This window comes from Ornithorhynchus anatinus, chromosome X1 (assembly GCF_004115215.2).
Source record: "Ornithorhynchus anatinus isolate Pmale09 chromosome X1, mOrnAna1.pri.v4, whole genome shotgun sequence".
Lineage (NCBI taxonomy): Eukaryota > Metazoa > Chordata > Mammalia > Monotremata > Ornithorhynchidae > Ornithorhynchus > Ornithorhynchus anatinus.
Genome location: NC_041749.1, coordinates 62,999,862 through 63,020,211, shown reverse-complemented (window position 1 = coordinate 63,020,211; position 20,350 = coordinate 62,999,862). Strand labels below are relative to the sequence as shown.

The 20,350-nt window shown below is 40.0% G+C and overlaps 1 protein-coding gene across 28 annotated transcripts in view; it reads right to left on the bottom strand.

The window, feature by feature from the left end:
* Positions 1-20,350, bottom strand: part of MAGI1 (membrane associated guanylate kinase, WW and PDZ domain containing 1) — a 613,606-nt gene that overhangs the window by 167,805 nt on the left and 425,451 nt on the right. The window lies entirely within an intron of this gene.

Below are 20,350 nucleotides of genomic sequence, written 5' to 3'. Positions count from 1 at the left end.
AGGGACGGCGAGGAGGTGGGCGGCAGAGGAGCGGAGCGTGCGGGGTGGGCGGTAGAAAGAGAGAAGGGAGGAGAGGTAGGAAGGGGCAAGGTGATGGAGAGCCTTGAAGCCTAGAGTGAGGAGTTTTTGTTTGGAGCGGAGGTCGATAGGCAACCACTGGAGTTGTTTAAGAAGGGGAGTGACATGCCCAGATCGTTTCTGCAGGAAGATGAGCCGGGCAGCGGAGTGAAGAATAGACCGGAGCGGGGCGAGAGAGGAGGAAGGGAGGTCAGAGAGAAGGCTGACACAGTAGTCTAGCCGGGATATAACGAGAGCCCGTAATAGTAAGGTAGCCGTTTGGGTGGAGAGGAAAGGGCGGATCTTGGCGATATTGTAGAGGTGAAACCGGCAGGTCTTGGTAACGGATAGGATGTGTGGGGTGAACGAGAGGGACGAGTCAAGGATGACACCGAGATTGCGGGCCTGCGGGACGGGAAGGATGGTCGTGCCATCCACGGTGATGGAGAAGTCTGGGAGCGGACCGGGCTTGGGAGGGAAGATGAGGAGCTCAGTCTTGCTCATGTTGAGTTTTAGGTGGCGGGCAGACATCCAGGTGGAGACGTCCCGGAGGCAGGAGGAGATGCGAGCCTGAAGGGAGGGGGAGAGGACAGGGGCGGAGATGTAGATCTGCGTGTCATCTGCGTAGAGATGGTAGTCAAAGCCGTGAGAGCGGATGAGTTCACCGAGGGAGTGAGTGTAAATGGAGAACAGAAGAGGGCCAAGAACTGACCCTTGAGGAACTCCAACAGTTAAAGGATGGGAGGGGGAGGAGGCTCCAGCGTAGGAGACCGAGAATGATCGGCCAGAGAGGTAAGAGGAGAACCAGGAGAGGACAGAGTCCGTGAAGCCAAGGTGAGATAAGGTACGGAGGAGGAGGGGATGGTCGACAGTGTCAAAGGCAGCAGAGAGGTCAAGGAGGATTAGAATGGAGTAGGAGCCATTGGATTTGGCAAGAAGGAGGTCATGGGTGACCTTAGAGAGAGCATGGGCTTCGAAGGAGGGGAAGGAGAGGGAGGGGGGAGGAGGGATAGTGCGGAAGCGGCATCGGGGCGAGAGGAGGAAGCCGACGCCTCCTCCCTTACCGGTGAGTCTGGGGGAGTGGGAGAAGGAGAGGCCTCCGCTGGAGAGAGCGGCGGCGGAGACCGTGTCTTCGGGAGAGAGCCACGTTTCCGAAAGGGCGAGGAGGAGGAGAGAGCGGGAGAGGAAAAGGTCATGGATGAAAGGTAGCTTGCCTGTAACAGAGCGGGGGTTCCAGAGGCCACACTTGAAAGTAGCTGTGGGTGCAAGGGGAGGAGGGGGGGAGGGGCGGGGGGAGGGGAGGGTTTGGATGGGAAGGAGGTGGCGGGGCCCTGGACGAGGAGAGGGGGATGAGGGGTGGCGGTGGGACAAGAGGACTGGGATGGGGCGTGGGTGGGGAAGAGAGAAGGGGGGAGGGGGTGAAGAGGGGGTTAGGTGGGGGGAAGAGTAGGGGGAGGGGGAAGAGGGGTAGCGCTGGTAAAGTGGGGTTCTAGGGCGGGAGAGAGGAGGGGGGGAGGAGACAGAGGAGAGAGCGGGAGTGAATTCAAAATAGCTGTTCATCTATGTATACTAGGAGGCATACATTGATGCTGAAAAGTATGTAACAAATAAAAGGAAACATTCCTTTACTGGTAGTAGTAAGAATATGGAACTTATCAGAAAGTTGTGGAGATAGAAAACAGCAATAGCTTCAACAAAGGTTTGGGTAAATTCATAGATGAGAGGTAGTAGTAGTAGAAATAGTAGCATTTATTAAGTGCAAACTTGAAGTGATGCCTGTGGGAATTATAGACTAACAAAATGACACATTACCTTTCCACAACATGCTTACACTCAAATATGGGTGACAAGCAAAGAAATATTTGAAACTAGAGCAGTCAAAATAAAATCCCGGCTTGGCCGTTTGTCAGCTGTGTGACTTTGGGCAAGTCACTTAACTTCTCGGTGCCTCAGTTACCTCATCTGTAAAATGGGGATTAAGACTGTGAGCCCCACGTGGGACAACCTGATTCCCTTGTGTCTACCCCAGCGCTTAGAACAGTGCTCGGCACATAGTAAGCGCTTAACAAATACCAACATTAAATAAATTGAATTGTATGTCTATCTATATCATATAGACAAATACCAAAATTATCGTGTGTGTGTGTATATATATATACACATATATATGTAGTACTCTCCCAAGCACATACAAGAGTGTTCTGCACATAGTAAGCACTCAATAAATACAATTGAAAAATACAATTATATGATATTATATGTGATAATTGTGATAATTGTGGTATTTCTTAAGGGTTTACTATGTACCAAACACTTTACTAAGCACTGGGGTAGATGCAAGATAATCAGATCCCATATGGAGTTCACAGTCTAAGTAGGAGGGAAAGCAAGCATTGAAAACTTATTTTGCAGATGAGGGGACTGAGATATAGAAAAGACATGTGACTTCTCCAAGTTTACACAGCACATAAGTGGCAGATGAAAGAACACTAGGCCATTTGCGGGGGAGGGGGAGCAGGGGGGAGAGACTTTGTGAGTATGTGTGTGTGTGTGTGTGTGTGTGTGTGTGTGTAGAGAGACAGACAGAGAGATGATATAGCTAGATAGTTGGGAGCAAATTATGTTTGGAGAAAGAATGTTAGGAAGGTCAAAGAAAAGTTTAGGGTTGTTATAAGTTCAAGAAGGACTCAATTGATACATTAATGACAGGACCACCATTAGAGGGAAGTGTTTGGGATGTAAAATGACATATTCTAAATATGAAGATGAATGCCCATTTGTGCAAGCATCAAACTGTTCCTCTAAGCATCTTTTGTTAGCACTGCTAGAGACATTCTATGCTTGATGGACCATTAGCCTGGCCCAGTTTAGCATTTCTTATTTTTATGTTAATAGTCACTGATGCTCCTCCTCTACATGAATCAGAATCCTGTTCAGGGTAATAGAAGAACAAGACTGAAAAGTCCAGTCATTTTAATTATCTATTTTAGGGGGAAAAAAGCTTCATTGTCTTGCAGTCATTGCACCTGATTGGTCTTCAGACAATATTCTCATACATCAAACTGATAAGCTGTCATTAGTGTCAAAGGTCTTGGAGGAGTTATATTTGTTTTTGCAATTTGGATCATATGATTACTTTTATTTAAAGCCAATGGTATTCCATTAAAAATTGGAGCCTTTATTCAAAGCAGGAATAGTAGCAATATAAATAGTGATAATGATGTTTATAAGGTGCCTACTACCTGCAACATACTGTACTAGGTGCTTTGTACAGACACTTCCATTACCAGATGAAGTTTACAGTCAACATGGCAGAAAGACAAAAATATTGAACAGTGTAATTAGAATAAATGTTTAAATGACTCTCTCTCTCTCTCTCTACATATCTACATACAGATATAGATACACACACACAAAGTAGTTCAGAGAATGGCAGTAAATAAATAGGTGTTAGACCGCTGAGTTGATCTGTGCCTACAGGCAATGTCTATTCGTCCTGCTTACTGTCCTCATTACAAATGTCTGTTCCATTCACATGTATAAAATGTTCACTTTAATCCTTTCTTTTAGATACAGAAATATGGCAGTCATCAAGACTTCAATGGCACTTTGAAAATGAACTGTTTTCAATTCTCATGAAACCAGAAGCACAAATAAAATGTGTTGCTTACTAAGTTCATGTTACCTGAAGTTTACAGAACCATTTTTCTTCAAATAACAGAAGATATTTTCTTCCAATACTTGGGGCTTTTTTTTTTAGTAAATTTTACCATTAAAAGAATGCCTTAATGTCCCACCCCATCTAAACAATAGTTCAAGGAAAAAACACACACAATCATTGATGAGATTGTTAAATGTGATAGCATCATCCAGGCACATTCAACCATTATATTAGGCTTGCCAGCAGATTTTAAGAGTCTTAATTTTGACAGCAAACTCCCAAATGCACAACCAAATAAATGCATGCAGCACTATATTTCATGTACACTTCTATCTTTTAAATGTCATCCTTAGTACAGTGGAGGTTTATATACAATTCTGAAATGAAAATCCATTTTACAAGTATGTGCACATCCATATCAAGACTCACTCCTACATTCGCATAATCACACCTGAAGAAATTCTGAAATGGAAGAACAGAAAATAAAAATACTTTGGGATCGTATTTCTTCCGAAATGATTAAGACAGAGCTCAGGCAACGGGGACTGTTAAAAGAAGGAGCCAGCAGGGATCTTTAAAAGAGCAGTTTTTGTGACAACGGAAGAGGAAAGAAAGAGGAGTAAAAAAGGACAAGAATCTTTCCTGCTTATATCTCCACTACTGACTCTTGAACATTTAATAATAATAAAAACCATAATAATAATCATATGTGCTTAGTGCTCACTATGTGCCAAGCACTGCACTAAGCACTGGGGTAACTACAATATAAGTAGATTGGACACAGTCCCACATGGAGCTCACAGTCTAGGGGGCAGAGAGAACAGGTATTTAACCCCCATTTTACAGATGAAGAAACTGGGTCCCAGAGAAGTGAAGTGACTTGCCCAAGGTCTCACAGCAGGCAAGTGGTGGAACCACGATTAGAACTCAGGTTCTCTGACTCTCAGGCCCATTTCCTTTCCACTTAGCCATGCTGCTGTTCTACTTCTGCACCACCTAAAGCACATAGTACTCACAACCTCCATGGCACTTTTGCATATATCTTATATAACTATTATATTTCTCCTTCTTGTGTACTTTATTTCTATGACTACATTACAGGTGCAATTTTTTATGGCATTTGTTAAGTGCTATATGTCAGGCACTGTACTAAGTGCTGAGGTAGATACAAGCTAATCAGGTTGGACACCGTCCATGTTCCACACGGGGTGCACAGTCTTAATACCCATTTTACAGATGACTTAGAAACAGAGAAGTTAAGTGATTATTTGTCCAAGCTCACAAAGCAGACAAGTGGTGGTCAGGATTAGAACCCAGGTCCTTCTGACTCTCAGGTCCATGCTCTATCCACCAGGCTTCGCTGCTTCTACTTGAGGGCAGGGAGCATGTCGACTAATTCGTTGTTGTGCTTAGCACTGGAGATTGATTAATTTATTGAACCATGAAAAGGGGAAAGACCGAGGAAAGGGAAAGGATCATTGAGAGCCAAAAGTAGGCTTGTCCAGACCAGGGTGTGAGCATGATTCTCACCTCTTTGAGGCAGAGCTCATTAACTGGTATGCACCCATAACTGGGATCACAGCTGCTAACCAACAGATGTTAAAGACCAACCATCTGCAGCCTAGAAAAGGAACAGCTAACATAGCAATTGCTTTGCATGGTAATCTACAGAGATTTCAAATTTATCAGGAAACAAAATGAGATACATACCCACTTCTGACCTAAATAGATTAGCTTTCCAAAGCTATATTGCTTTCCTCCAGGTTATAGTTACAAATACTCCACTTCAGCTCATGTATTCCAAGTATCTGAATATCCTGTTTTCATCCATTTTCCTAGCTCTAGTGTGATTACCAGCGCTGGCTTAGTGGAAATAGCATGGGTATGGGAGTCAGAGGACGTGGGTTCTAATCTCACCTCTGCCACTTGTCTGCTGTGTGGCCTTGGGCAAGTCACTTAACTTCTCTGTGCCTCAGTTACCTCATCTGTAAAATGGTGATTAAAACTGTGACCCCCATGTGGGACAACCTGATTCCTCTTTATCTACCCCAGTGCTTAGAACAGTGCTTAGCACATAATAAGCACTTAAATACCGTAATTATTATTATTATTATTGCCTCATTGCGGGTGGACTGATCATAGTCAAAGACCTTCTTGCTCCAGTCCTTTCTTGCCATGAACCAGTCAATCGATAGTATTCAATGAACAATCACTCTGTGGAGAACACTGTGCTAAATGTTTGGAAAAGTCCAAGAGTTAGAAGGAGTTTATAGTTTAGTTAGGAGAGGGTGGGGCGAGACAAATTTAAAAAAATACAGAAAGCAAGAAAATGAGAGTGAAAAGCTGGATATAGGGATGTGTTTAAATAGTAAAGTACATAAATTAGTTACAAGCAGAAATGTTCTGGATAATTTGTAAATGCATAAGAGCATGGGGGTGCAAAAGTGCTGAGGTGATATTTGGGAGAGTTTGATGTGGGCAGAAGAAAAATTAACTTGAGAAGCCCTACTGGAGGAAGTTGGATTTCAAAAAGTCTTCAAAGATGGGAGAATTGTGCTTGGACAGATTTGAAGGGGGGAAGAGAGTTCCAGGTGTGAGGAAGAATGTGAGAAAGAAGTCAGAGGTGGGAGTGCAAAGACTGGGAGTAGTTTAATTTGAGAAGAACAAGTGAGCAAGATACAGTGTAATGGGAGGATAAAGTTCCATTTGGTAGTGAACAAAGCAAAGAAATAAAACTGATAACATGGTGCAAGACTCAGCCACACAAGGGTGAGAATCAGAGCTCTCCTATACACCTTCAGGTTAGTTTGAATCTGGATGCTATATTGGAATCATACTGTCACTCTCCCAAGGACACCATAGCTTTCCTAATTGTGATTTCAACTTCATTGTCTAGTCATTTAATACTGAACGTTATACAGCCTATGTTGCAGAAAACATTGCTCAATACTAGAAATTGCTGGTTACATGCAGGCATTTCCAGGTGTAGGATAATATATAATCTTAGTCTTCTTCATCTTAATGGTTAGACAAAACACTTTGTGATTCCTCAAGGTTCTTCATGATCATTTGCATGTGGTGGGTTTTTTTGTGCACCTGTAACTCCAAAAGTTATCAGCATAGAACACTTATTCATTCAAGATTTTCAGTGATGCTCATACACTGTTGAAACAGAAGTGTTTCCTGGAACATTGAAAAATGATTCTAACATTAGCTGCCAGGTCTTGTTGCCTTTCAAACACAGATGTATAAAATAGGTTGAATAAAATTGGACTTTACCACACAAATTGGATGGGTAGATTTGGGAGTCATCCATACTGAGCAAATGAGCTCCTTTGAGAGAATGAGTATAGACAGAGAGGAGTAGAAAACCCAGATGTCAGATTTGCAGGATACTCACCATTAAAGAGAAGGGACATAGAAGGTAGCTGAAAAGGAGCAGTTGTAGAATTATAAAAGCACTGTATTGTTGTCAAAGCCAAGGCTGGTGAGTTTCTAGGATGAGGGAGAGGAGTGGTAGGGGGGAAGGGGGAGATTGGAGGAGAAGGAAGGGGATAGTCAACAGTTAGAAAGGAGCCAAGAGGTTGAGGAGGATTAGGACAGAATGGAGCCCATTAGCATCATTGCTTGAGTGTGCCAAGCATCCACTTGAAATCATCAACCCAGTCTTGCATTTACAAAACAGGAGAGTCTCTCCAGTACTGAAAAAACCTATCCCTTCATCCCACCCCACCCTTAGACACAGATTCATGTGGGCCAGGGTTCCTAAACAACTGTGACCACCAGCGTTCATGGAGGGACATCTCTCTCCTCCCACCTGGTACCATTGGTGTGAAGCCTGCCTTACGAACCTTTGGAATGTCATAGCAATTTATTACCAAGGGACTGTTTCTGGGAAGGTGAGGAGTCCCCTCAATTACTGTTCAGGGTACTTATTTAAATGTTCTTGATTTGTATTGTTTTATGTTTAATTTGCTCTTCTTTGCAACACATTATTGTTCATAATTATTATTGTGCTATGTGTCTATATTCCCTCACTTAGATTTTGGACCTTCTGAGGGGTAGGGACCATGTCATTAATTGTAGTATTTACCCCAGTACTGAGTACGGTCCTTGTAGTGCTTGCTAGTCAGTAATGATAACAATAAATTTAGCTAAATGATTATCACATGAATATACTACAGCTTCCTTAAATGAACATTCAGCCATTTCTGAAGCCCAATTAGGTGGTCATTTTTAGAACCTGATAGTTTCCCTCTAAAGAAATACAGTTCAGTGGAGATGAAAAGAGCACCAATAATAATAGAGCTGCTAGACACACTCAGGAGAAAAGGCATTTAGACTGGCTAGGTTAAAATGGAGTTTCTGCTCAGTCAACAACACATAAATTTCTTAACAATCAGTGGCCAGATTGCATCTATTTTTGATTTTTTTTTTACTTGGAGCTCTGCTTTTGTTCATAAACACTTGGACTCTTCTGCCGCCGTTTCTGATAGCAGCAACTTCCCAGGAAACAGAATTCACATCTTTTATTCACTCTGGGCTCATCCATTATCTTATCTAAAGTTTGCCAATTATCACTGAAGCTAATATGTCACAATAAAAAAAAAATGCCACCATAATGCTGCCAAGTGATCTAAGCTTGCTTAACTGGAATGGTCTTCATTCTGATCACTTCATTCCTCAATGGAAAATTAGACTCTACCATTATCTACAGCATTTCTCTTGCCACCATTACAGCTCATTTTTGTTATGCATTATGCTTTCTAGATGGATGAGTCACATTAATTATTATTTTTCACTGACTGTTAAGCCAAATTAGGCAGCTTTTAAAGGTGATGAGGAAAAAACAATTATTAATGCTTCTAAACATCTGCTGAGGAACACTAATGTAGACAGTGGGGGGAAAACTTTGTTGACAGTGTCATAAATAAAAATGTTCTGCACCAAATGTGCTTCTCACTGTAGGAGAAATACTTCCTATACAGCAATATCATTAGAAAGATATTGTCTTTAAACTCCACTTAAGAACCACTCAGAAAATTAATTCAATTTACATTAAGTTCATCAATTATGTTATGTTCCAGAAACTACTTCTCTTTAGATTTCATTTGTAGAAATTCTGCATCAGTTCTATGCCTTTCTAATTCACCTCAATAATCCTCTGGGCCTACTGGGTACTTAGAAAATAATAAGGCAAACCTACTGTAAAATGTTCCTAAATCACCTGAAGACCAACCTTCTCAAACATGACTGACAGTGAGCCTAGTCAAATCACATTAGCCTTGGAAACTCGTGGCTTTTCCCTTGATTCAGCTCTTCTTTGTGTGGAATTTGTTAAGTGCTTACTATCAATCAATCAATGGTATTTGTGTCAAGCACTGTCACAAGTGCTGGGGTAGATACAAGTTAATCAGGAGGGACACAGTTCCTCTCCTACCTGGAGCTCACAGTCAAGTAGAAGGGAGAACAAGTAAAATCCCCATTTTACAGAGGAAGAAACTGAGGCACAGAAGATAAGGGAGTTGCCCTAGGTCATATAGCAGGCAAGTGACAGAGCCGAGATTAGAACCCAGGTCTTCTGGCTCCCAGGTCTGGGTTTAATCCACTAGGTCACATTGCTCCTCTTCCTAGTTATTCTAAAACTAGCAACACTCTAAATATCACCACAATTTACTCTGTGAACAAATGTGCATCATAGGTAATAATTTCATATTTTTCACAATTTCTATAACAAATATAATGCAATACCATTTCTTCACCTATTTGAAATATACGACTCTAGCTCTTTCTTCGTTAGCTTTCACTGTGCACTGTGACTACGTTCAACCATAAAATATAATCTTTTCTCCTTGTAATACTTGGGATGCAGTTTCCATTAGGGTCAGTCACATTTATGTGTACTGGCAGGAGAGAATAACCAGTAATATTTAAAAACTGAAATCATTTCATAAAGGACTTAAGGGCTGATTTCATGACACTGGTCTTATTTACTTGTTTATAACAATTATTTGCAATGATCAAATTATTGTTCTGTGAAACTAAAAATATAACCAGAGGGTAACAAAAAGTCAAAGCCTTCAATAAATGAGGCAACAAGCTTCCAAGTTGTTAGGATTCCTAAAAGAGGAAAGGGAAGACTACTGTAACAGAAGCAATGTGACCTAAAGATTGATAAATGGGTTCTCAACACAATTCATATTCAATAACTAGCTAAAAATGTCCAAATACAACATCCTATAGAGCATTTTGGGAGTGAACCTATGACTATGCATCGCTCCAAATGAGGAGAGTGAGTAACAAAATGATTTCTGCATTTGCCATCACAGCCAAAGAATAAAATGGAAAAAAAAAAGGAAAGGCAAAAAAGAAGAGAATTGAGAACTGTAAAACACCTTTCCCTTAGGAAAAAAGTATTCATAATACATTAGAACTTTTTGGTCTCGGATCACACTTTTGAGTCATGTGTAGACAGGCAGATAGATATTCAACATGGCTGGAAAAATTCCACTTGCTTGCAAGAGCTCACTACTGAAGATAACTGCTTCAGGGTTACAAAATGTTTCAACTTTCTAAATAATGATGGCGTGCTTATTATGTGCCAAGCACTCTGCCAAGCCCTGGGGTAGGTACAATCAGAGCAGACAAAGTCTCTGTCCTACATGGGGCTCACAATCTAAGGAAGGAGAAAATTAATTCCCATTTTACAGATGAGGAAACTAAGGCACCAAGCAACTTGCCCAAGATCACACAGGGGACAAGTGGCAGAGGTAGGATCAGAACACAGGTCTTCTGACTCCCAGTCATATGCTTTTCTCACTAGGCCACACTGCTTCTCCATCAGACTGTTAGCACCTTGTGAGCAGAGATTCCATCACTTATACACTTTTGAAAGGTACTTAGTAGGAGGCTATGTACCTCTCAGTTAATAGCAAATTTTAAGTATTCATTCCAAATAGTTTCAGCATTGCTAATATTGTTCCACTTCATTTTCTAATACAGACAGTATAAATTTACCTTGAAAAGGCTTAGCAATGTTCAAATTTCATTTCTGTACTAATCTTTTCTTGTAGATGGATGCCAGGGCTGAATTATCATTGGTGCAATGCAAAAACCGCTGTACAGGACTGCAATAAAGTCCCTTTATTTCTGTTCCACCCCTATAACTGCCTTCAATCCAAGAAGCTACTCAAAGTCAAGAAAGTAATGTAGCAGAAGAATAGGCTCCTCTACTTTTCAAACCTTTCTTCTCCTTCAGTCCCATTCTCAAGTTCTGATAAAGGTCCAGTGCAGTTCTGAGGGGGTCCCAATCCTGCCTTGCTTCAAGCTGCTGGCATCCTAAACCAAGCTCTGAATATCAAATCCAAGAAGCCTTTAAGTATATTTTATGTTATAACACTCAATTGTGTGATGAGTGGTTTTAGCATTCCTTAACACAGTAGGGGGGAAAAAAGGAGATTGATAGCATTTCTTTCTACTGTGACCTTAGTCCTAACGCATGTGATTGGGAGTTTAGAGACTCAAGTTTGAGTTCCAGCTCAGCCACTGACCTATAGTGTTACCTTGAGCACGTCACATAACTTTTCTAACACTTAGTTTTCTCATCTTTAAAATGTGGATAAAAGAGACTGTGAGCCACGTTTGGAATAGGGACGGTGTCATATTTTGTAACCCTGTATCTACCTCAACATTCAGCACTCAGTAAATGCTTGATAGATGCTATAATTAAAGTTTTTGGAATTCTCAACTACAGGCAATAACATTTGTTATTATCCCCTGCAAACACAAAACAATCTTTGATACTCTTTTGGTTGGTAATATTAATTCCTATAAATTTTTTCCATCACTTGCAATCACACTGACTCCCTATTAACATCCTCCAAATTACTAGGGGTAATTGAGAAGCAGGATGATCTAAGTGAATAGAGCATAGGCCTGGGAGTTAGAAGGCCCTGGATTCTAACCCTGGCTCCGCCACCTGTTTGCTGTATGACCTTGAGCAAGCAGCTTAATGTCTCTGTGCCTCAGTTACCTCATCTGTAAAATGGGGATTAAGACTGTGAGCCCCATATAGGACATGGACTGTGTCCAACCTGATTACCTTGTATCTACCCCAGAGCTCAGTAGAGTGCCTGGCACACAGTAAGCACTTACATCCCATTAAAAATAGGGGGTGTGTGGGGATTGGGTGGGTACAGATTTACAAATCAAAGTTTGTGACAGGAAACAGGAATGGCATTTATAGTCCAAGACTGTGAGTCCCCTGTAGGCCAGTGAAGGTTTCTGAATGGTCATCCTTGAAACTTTCCCCACAGCTTAGTATAGTGCTTGGCACACAGTAAGCATTCAACTTACCAGAAATAACAATAGTACTAATAATCATGGCAAGTAATCCCAATTTACATGCTAAAAACATCAAGTGTTAAGTGAAGGGGCACTAGGCAGAGTCTAATGTCCCCAAAGGAAATAATAGAAAGCACATTGATGTGTTCCTGTGGTCCAAAAAAAGATTGAAAAAAATATAAGCATATGAAAAAATTGTGATTAAGCAATTCATTCTGATTTGTGGTTAACAATGTGCATCTGCCTATTTAGAGGCTAAAACTGCTCATGGTCTTAGTCAAGATGTCCAATGCTCCAGCACTTCTGAGGATGTAACATACAAGGGATAGAATGGTATCATCATTGGGGATTACTAAGAAATACCTTTTAAGATATTAAAACCTAGTTCTGTATCCAAGTCCCTTATGACATAGTGGTAGGGTGGAGGATCAATGAGAATTCTTTGGGATTTTCTTAGATGGAATCATATTTCTGTTCATTATTTGAATGGAAGCACTGTATAACACAGCTCACTCATTTCAATTAAACCAAGTGCTCAGATGCGTGCTGAGTTAGTTACAGGAGAATAATGTGCCCTAGTCAAGTTTCCTTCAACAAGGCATGACTGGATTTTATTAAGATCTCCCATGAATATCTGCCAAACCTCTCCTCATCAAAAACTTTCAAACAGACAAAGCCTAAACAAATGGAGTCTATTTGGAAACAGCCAACTGAATAATTCCCACCTCAGGCTCAATACTTTGACAAAGGTTTAAGAATGTCACCTGCTGTTCCCCAATTATTATTTTTTTTTGCCAAATGTTTTATCCACCTCAGTTGAGCTCAACAAACTATTACTGTACAAATTTATTAGTTTCTGTGAATACAGATTCTTGCTGCTTATAATTACAGCAAATGCCACTACAGACATCAGAGGCAAAAACAAAAATCGACCACAGATCTTGGTATCTACAAACAGAAGCATCAATTTTATTGTTTTGCTAACTTTGAACCGATAATGAGATCAGAGTCAGTAATGTTCATCTTTTGAGGAAGACCTTATTGTGGTTGCTTTGGAAAACAACTTTATGTTAACAGAAACATAGCAAAAGCTCCTCTAACACCCAGCTTTTAAGATACTTTGTGGAAAGGTGATCAAGAAAGTAGAGTGCTTAAAGAAAATTACTACTAGCTCAGACTATATGAAATTTAGGTTCTTGCTGTGTAAAATGCTTAACTATTTTGCAGATGAATCATTAAAAGTGTCAATTACAAAATATTGGCAGGAAGATGTTATATAATTTTTTGGAAATGAACTATATGAAATAAAAATTACTTTACTACTCAGGAATGCTGAAAGTCTATATTTTTAAGTATATGTGCTTTGCGAATTAGCTTCCTGAAAAATTCATGCTTTTCCACTTGGTCTGGTCTGTAAAACATTTGTATTAAATCAAAATGCTATATTCCTGTCCAAATTTGAAGGACTGCATTAATGCCCCATTAGTTTATTAAGAAAAATTGTCATTTTAACTCCAAAATATAGAAATACATTGTTATTGAGCAACACTCTGAAAATTTACATTACTGAAGCATAATACAATGTTTAATAATATCTATTAATCAATTAATAGTACTTGAGTGCCTAGTATATGCAGAGCATTTCACCAAGCACTTGGAAAAGTACAGCAGAAGCAAGAGATATGGGTTCTGTTCTCAAGGACCTTACATTCTGCACTGTACTAGGCACTGGGGTAGATACAAGATCATCTGGTTAGACACAGTCCTTGACCCACATAGGGTCACAGTCTAAGTGGGAGGAAGAAAGAGTACATATTGAATCTACATTTTGCAAGTTAAGTGATTTATCCAAGGTCACATAGCAGGAAAGTGGCAAAGCCAGGATTAGAACCCAGGTCCTCTGATTCCTAGTCCCAGTACTCTTTCCACTAGGATACACTAGTAGACATAATATATCTGTGGAGTGCTTCACTATAATTCTGATCAATTATTTTTTGCAATAAGTAAGTTATAATTAGGAGTGTATTCTTCATTCCCTGGAAGAGAGCAGAAATGCAGGGAGCATATAGTACTTGCCTAAGGTCACAGAATAATGCAACTGGAAAAGATTTCAAAAGAAGTCATCTCAGTCAGCTGCCTATCTGTCCTATTTTGAAATTTTCCCAAAGACAGAAATTCCACACCTTCTCCCTGAGTAACTTGCCCAGTAATTAATTACCATTTATGTTGACAAATGCATTAATACACGTTTCAGCAGATGTTTTACGGAATGGACCTATTTGGTCACTGAGGCAATATCTCACAACTTCAGGAGAAGCAAGAATGAAGGAATACAAAGATAAGACAGGGATATAGACATTCCAGAATAAGAATTCTTTTCTAGCTGTCTTCAAGAACTGAAAATAGAGGTTCAAAAAGAAATGCTGACATAAAGGGGTGAAAAGAGCCCTAGAATAATCACATATAATTTGAAAAAAAACACTAATGACTAATACCTATTTCCTGTAAAATACCAGGAGGCCTTTAACATACACACATCTGTGTAGTCTTATGCTGTTGAGTCCTCTCCGACCCATAGCAACACCATGGACACATCTACCACTTCTCATATTCAGTGGGAGCACCTATAAACTCTTTGTTTACTGCCCTAGACCAGACCTACACTTAGCTCATCCTCCTTGCAAACCATAAGCCACAATTTTGTTATTCTTCATATAAAAATATTATTTAAGTGGTCACAACTTAAATGGCCATGATAAAGAAAGAAATGAGAATGTTGGTAAGGAATCTTTTCAAAAGAAAGTCCAGCAGGTGTGCATTATAGGTGTCACACTAGGGCGCTTCTGAGCATTCTCCACATGGATAACAAAGTTTCTCTTTCTCACTATTAAATAGGAGACTTGTACTATGCATAATGATGATTGGAGGCACTTTCAAAACAACAAATTATTAAGAAGATTCAACCAAGATGCATAACCTAGGAACTGATTTCAAAATCAAAACCTTACCTCAGAATAATTTTTCTTGCATTTCCAATATTCCTTTCATTTTATCTGTAACCAAAATCCCACTTTATAAGACCATCTCCCACTTAGCCTCCTTGTCCACAACTTATTTTTCACTCCAAAATATAAAAGAACCCAAGACTTAAGTTTGTGAGTTTGAGTTGAAGATGATGACTTTGTATCCTGTTTCCAGGTTTCTGTAATCAATCACAAATTAGAATAATTTTTTTCTCCTCTCTTAGTAGTTCCATAATGGAGTTGAAGTGGCTCCCTTATTCATGGCCATCCATCCCTGGAGAGTCTCTAAGCACTTCCCAGACCAACAGCACAAGCTAAACAATGTTTGTTTCAGACTACTCCAAACAATCAACAGCCTAAAGAGTCTGTGACCCTTATATACACTATAACCCTTAGAGTTCTTTCCAGTTAACTATTGTACAATATATCACCGCTCCACTGCATGGTAAGGTAACAATTTCTGGTTGATTCCCAATTGTTTAACTTGGAGTGTTTTTTTTAAATCAGTATAATTTCATGGTGCCTACAGATGTTGCTTCAAAAGAGGATCCTATAGATAATTGCAAGATTCTAAATTGCTTCATTACAACACAGCTATCCCTCTACAGAAGGACTGGGGGAGATCTATCTTTAATCTGCATTGACCTGAAACATAAATGAAGCTTTTCTGAAGGGCTTCTGGGTTGAAGCCTCTATTCTGAAGGGGAATAGAGGGGGCAGGGTAAGGAAATTAATCAATCATATTAATTGAGTGTTTAGTATGTGCAGAGCACTGTACTAAGCACATGGGAGAGTACGATACAACGGAATGAGTGGATACATTCCCTGCCCATAACAAGTTTACAGTCTAGAGTGGGAAACAGACATTAATATGAATAAATAAGCAATTTATAGTATATAATTTATTATAGTTTATAATTTAAAGATCTGTATATAAGTCCTGTGGGGATGGGGGTGAGGCAAATATCAAGTGTGCAAAAAGTCAAGGGGAAGGCAAATATAACAGTTTCCCCTTAAAATTAATGTTAGAATTGTCTTTTGAATTTGATTTAATATTAATATCTAAAATTGAATCCTGGGAAGAGAAAAAAAGCCATCCGAAAAACGTTTTCCTATTTTTCAAACAAGTTGTGAATTTTTTTTCAAGTTGAATGAAATGGCTATCTGTCCAGGGCAAGGGTATTCAATGAAATAGCATTTATTGAGCACTTACTGTTTACCCAGCACTGTTCTAAGTGCTTGGGTGAGTGCCAAAGAACCAGGAGATATGCTCCCTGTTCTGCTGGAGTTGATGATCTAGCTAAAGCACTGAAAAAAGACTAAACTACTCTCAACTTTGGGGTAGAACTGGAAGGAGGCTGGGAACCCCTTCGTAGGAATACTGGGTGCAGAGAATGCCATCTGATTTATCTTTGAAGAGTTATCATCAAAACTCACTTTGTAAAATGAAAGCTTTTAATATTTCAAATTCTAAATTGTTTTTGCGACTCATGTTTGGAAAATTTGAAATCTGCTAAATAATATTTAACACTGAGTAGGGTGTGTTTTCATATTCTGATTTCACAGGCTCCTTTTTACTTATTTTTAAATAGGGAAAAGTTGTTGAAACCTTTTTCACTTCACTCAAAATGGCTGCAGCAGTTCATGTAACTTCAGGAAGTTATTGCACCTAAAATAAATGGGGCATCACCAAAATGTCTCCTGCTTACTTGTATATCATTTTACAGTGAACAAAGTCAGGGAAGTTAGTCCCATGAGAACACCTCCAGCTTCGGTTCCTTCTAGTAACGTATGTTATATGGTAATTGCGCTACCAAGCTGTCAGGACATACTTATCTGCATTCAAATTAGTTCATAGGCTATACAGCTGCTATAATGATAGTATTAAAACAAGAATTTTATAATGAAACTATCCTCTTTACGGCTACAAGGTACAATTACTCTAATAACATACTACGCACACAATTTCTCCAAATAGAAAAGCCAAACTCACATCTCTCCATCCGCCAAAACTCTACACTTTACCCATATTCTTATCTGTTATAGTGTACTCTCCCAAACATTTACTATAGTGCTCTGGGCCACTGATTGACTGATTTAAAGAAATACATAAAAATAATAATAACTATGGTATTTGTTAAGCACTTACTACGTGCCACACACTAAGCGCTGGGGTGGATACAAGCAAATCGGGGTAGACACACAGTCCCTATCCCACGTGGGGCTCACAATCTCAATCCCCATTTTACAGATGAGGTGACTGAGGCACAGAGAAGTTAAATGATTTTTCCAAGGTCACACAGCAGACAAGTGGTGTAACCGAGATTATAACCCATGACCTTCTGACTCCCAGGCCTGGGCTCTACCCACTATGCCATGGTACTTCTCATAAATACATGATCAGAAAGGTGAATTTCTAAACTACCTGAGCAAAGAATTATCTGTAGGCTACTTCAATGGAATTGACATTGTGTGGATAGGTGGGTAAATAAATATTCCCCTAACACTCTAAAGTTTAGGAAATAAAACAGAAATCAAACAAACAGATGTTTGTTCCCAGTTTTAACATCAATTATCAATTGCTACCCACCAGCTGACTGTGAAAAATTCAGGACAAATGGAAAGAAGGAAGAGTGGAGTAAGGAGAAGAAAAGTCTGTCTTCCAATACTAGGCAGAAAATAATAATGAAAACACTACTACTTCAGCATAGGGACAAAAGCAACTAATGGACTTTACTAACCATAACTATCATTATAGTTTAGTTCTCTCTGATTTTAGAAGCTATCTTCATCTGCAATATCATAAATAAGGTTTTTTCTGGATCACTGCTTCTGTGGTGTTTACTCTGCTGTAATATCAAGGGAGAAGCATCCTCTATTCCAAAACAAGCAGCCACATTTCACAATGCATCAGCATCAGTATGTGAGAATAGTTTATGATCTAATTCTCAGTTCTCTTTGGAATATTAACATAAGTATACTTACTGGATTCTGGATTGTAGATCACTGCAGCACTAGTTTCCAATTAAATTATTTAACTCTTCACAGAAATTAATTATACCAATTAGCACCTATTTAAAAATTACTGTTCAATTTAAAGTTTCTTTTCCTGGGCCTTTTACTTAAATAAATAACTGTACCTTCAAGTCCACTATTTTTTTGATAAGTAGAAAAAGACAGCAAAAATTCCTTAGATTACCCACTATAAATTATCTGCAACATAGGCTGAAATTTTCCTGGATTTCCTCCCTCAAACTACAAGCAGTTACCCAAAGATCTGGGGATGCTAAAACATTTATTCAATCACATCATTCTGAATCCATTCCTCTCTCCCTTAGTAGCACTCAATGGCACACGACCACAAATCCTTCAACCTATTCTGTAGGCCATAAGCTGGCTGTGAGCAGGGAATGTGTCTACTGTATTATACTCTCCCAAGAGCTCAGTATAGTGCTCTACAAACAGTAAGCGCTCAATAAACACTATTGATTGATTTTCCTGTCACACTTCTTTATATGCCCTAGGCCAGTTTGATCCTCATATTAGCTATATCATTCTAGATCAGACCACTGGCACAAATGTATGCTAGGTTTGACTCTGGCACCCAAATGCTACTTGGAGGAACTGTGTGATGGTTGCCCTCATGACATCCAACATCCCTTCTAACCCTATTTTTTTTAAGGTACTTGCTACCTGCTTACTATATACCAAGCACTGTAAGCGTTGACAAAGATACAAGACAGTCAAGTTGGACATAGTCTCTGACCCACATGGGGCACACAGTGTAAGTCAGAGGGAGGAGGATTTCCTCCTCATTTTATAGATGAGGTAACTGAGGCACAGAGAAGCAAAGTGATTTGCCCAAGGTCACACAGCAGGCACAAGGCAAGGTTGGGATTATAACATCAGTCCTCTGACTCCCAGGCCAAGCCCTTTCCACAAGGCCATGCTGTCTCCCTAATTTTTGTAATAATCCAACAAGACCTATGGATCGTGTTTATAAAGAAACATGGATTTACAGAAACTCATTTTAAGACTTCTAGTATCTCTAAGTATTCCCCTCTAGTTCTCTAATATGGAGCAGTCATCTAACAATTTATCCAAACACTTCACTTCCTGCTTCCACTACTTCCTCAACCACTGTGTTTGTTTTGTTTTAGGCTTGCCATCTTCAAGCTTCATTTGAATACTCCTAGTCCTGTAATTTCAAAATTTGTTGAATTCTATGTTTGCCTTATCCACACCCTTCATGACTTTGAAAACTTTCAGCCTTTGTCTTTACAGGTGGATAAGTCCTCATCTTTTTGGTCTGGCTTTGGTTTGGGATTTCCTCCTGATAATTGTGATTTCCCTTCTGGTACCCCTTCTCTCTACCTTTTCGAGCTTTGCTATAACCTCCCGAAAATGTGGTGACAAGACATACATTCGATTTTATATGTTTGCATTGATATTGACGTTTATCCCTTCCTCCTCACTCCTCCCTGCCTGCCCCTAACACACACCTGGAATTTATTACACATCTTGTGCTGGCTTGTCTGGATTTTAAAGGGGATGCTGCTCTTCATATAGCAAGGAATGGGGCAGCAGGAGAGAGGAGCCTTCCTGCCCCCAGGAGTTCCTATATAAATCTCTGTCTCTGCCCATCCTTGACTAACACAAATAAGTGCTAATCACCACCCTAGCCCCTTTTCTTCAAGAGAAATCTTGTTGATTATTTGGTTGGGAGAGGTAATTAAGCTGATAGTGAATAGAAGAGTATGTTTGATGTTTAAGTGGAGTGGAGGTGTGTTTTTGCTTCACTGTGTTAACTCATTCCAGCTGCTGGTTGTCACTCTGCCTGGTGGGAAGAAGGGTGGCGGAGAACGTCCCCTCAGTCTTCCTCCCCCAGCCCAGCGTTAGGGTGCTATATGGAGAGGAAAGGAGGAAGTGGTGGCACTTGGTCAGGGCTCCTCCTGAACCTCCTCCTTAACCTCCTCCTTCCTCTAACGGGCACTTCTCTCCCCTACTCCCAGACAAAAGGCCTCCTGATCCCAGATCACCTACATCTCTATTGCCACTCTGGCCAGTGGTGCTGTGATTTCCCCAGTGAGGGTCACATGATGGGGTGCCAAACTAAACAGCTCAGCCCAGGGCCCCGACTTGACTTATTCAGCCCTGGGTGCTTCCCTTATTTTTTATTTCTGAATGCTGCCACCTGAGTGATAATTTGGGGAAAAAATTGAAAATGATTTTATGAACTCTTGCTTGAGTCATGCATGCCTGGTAG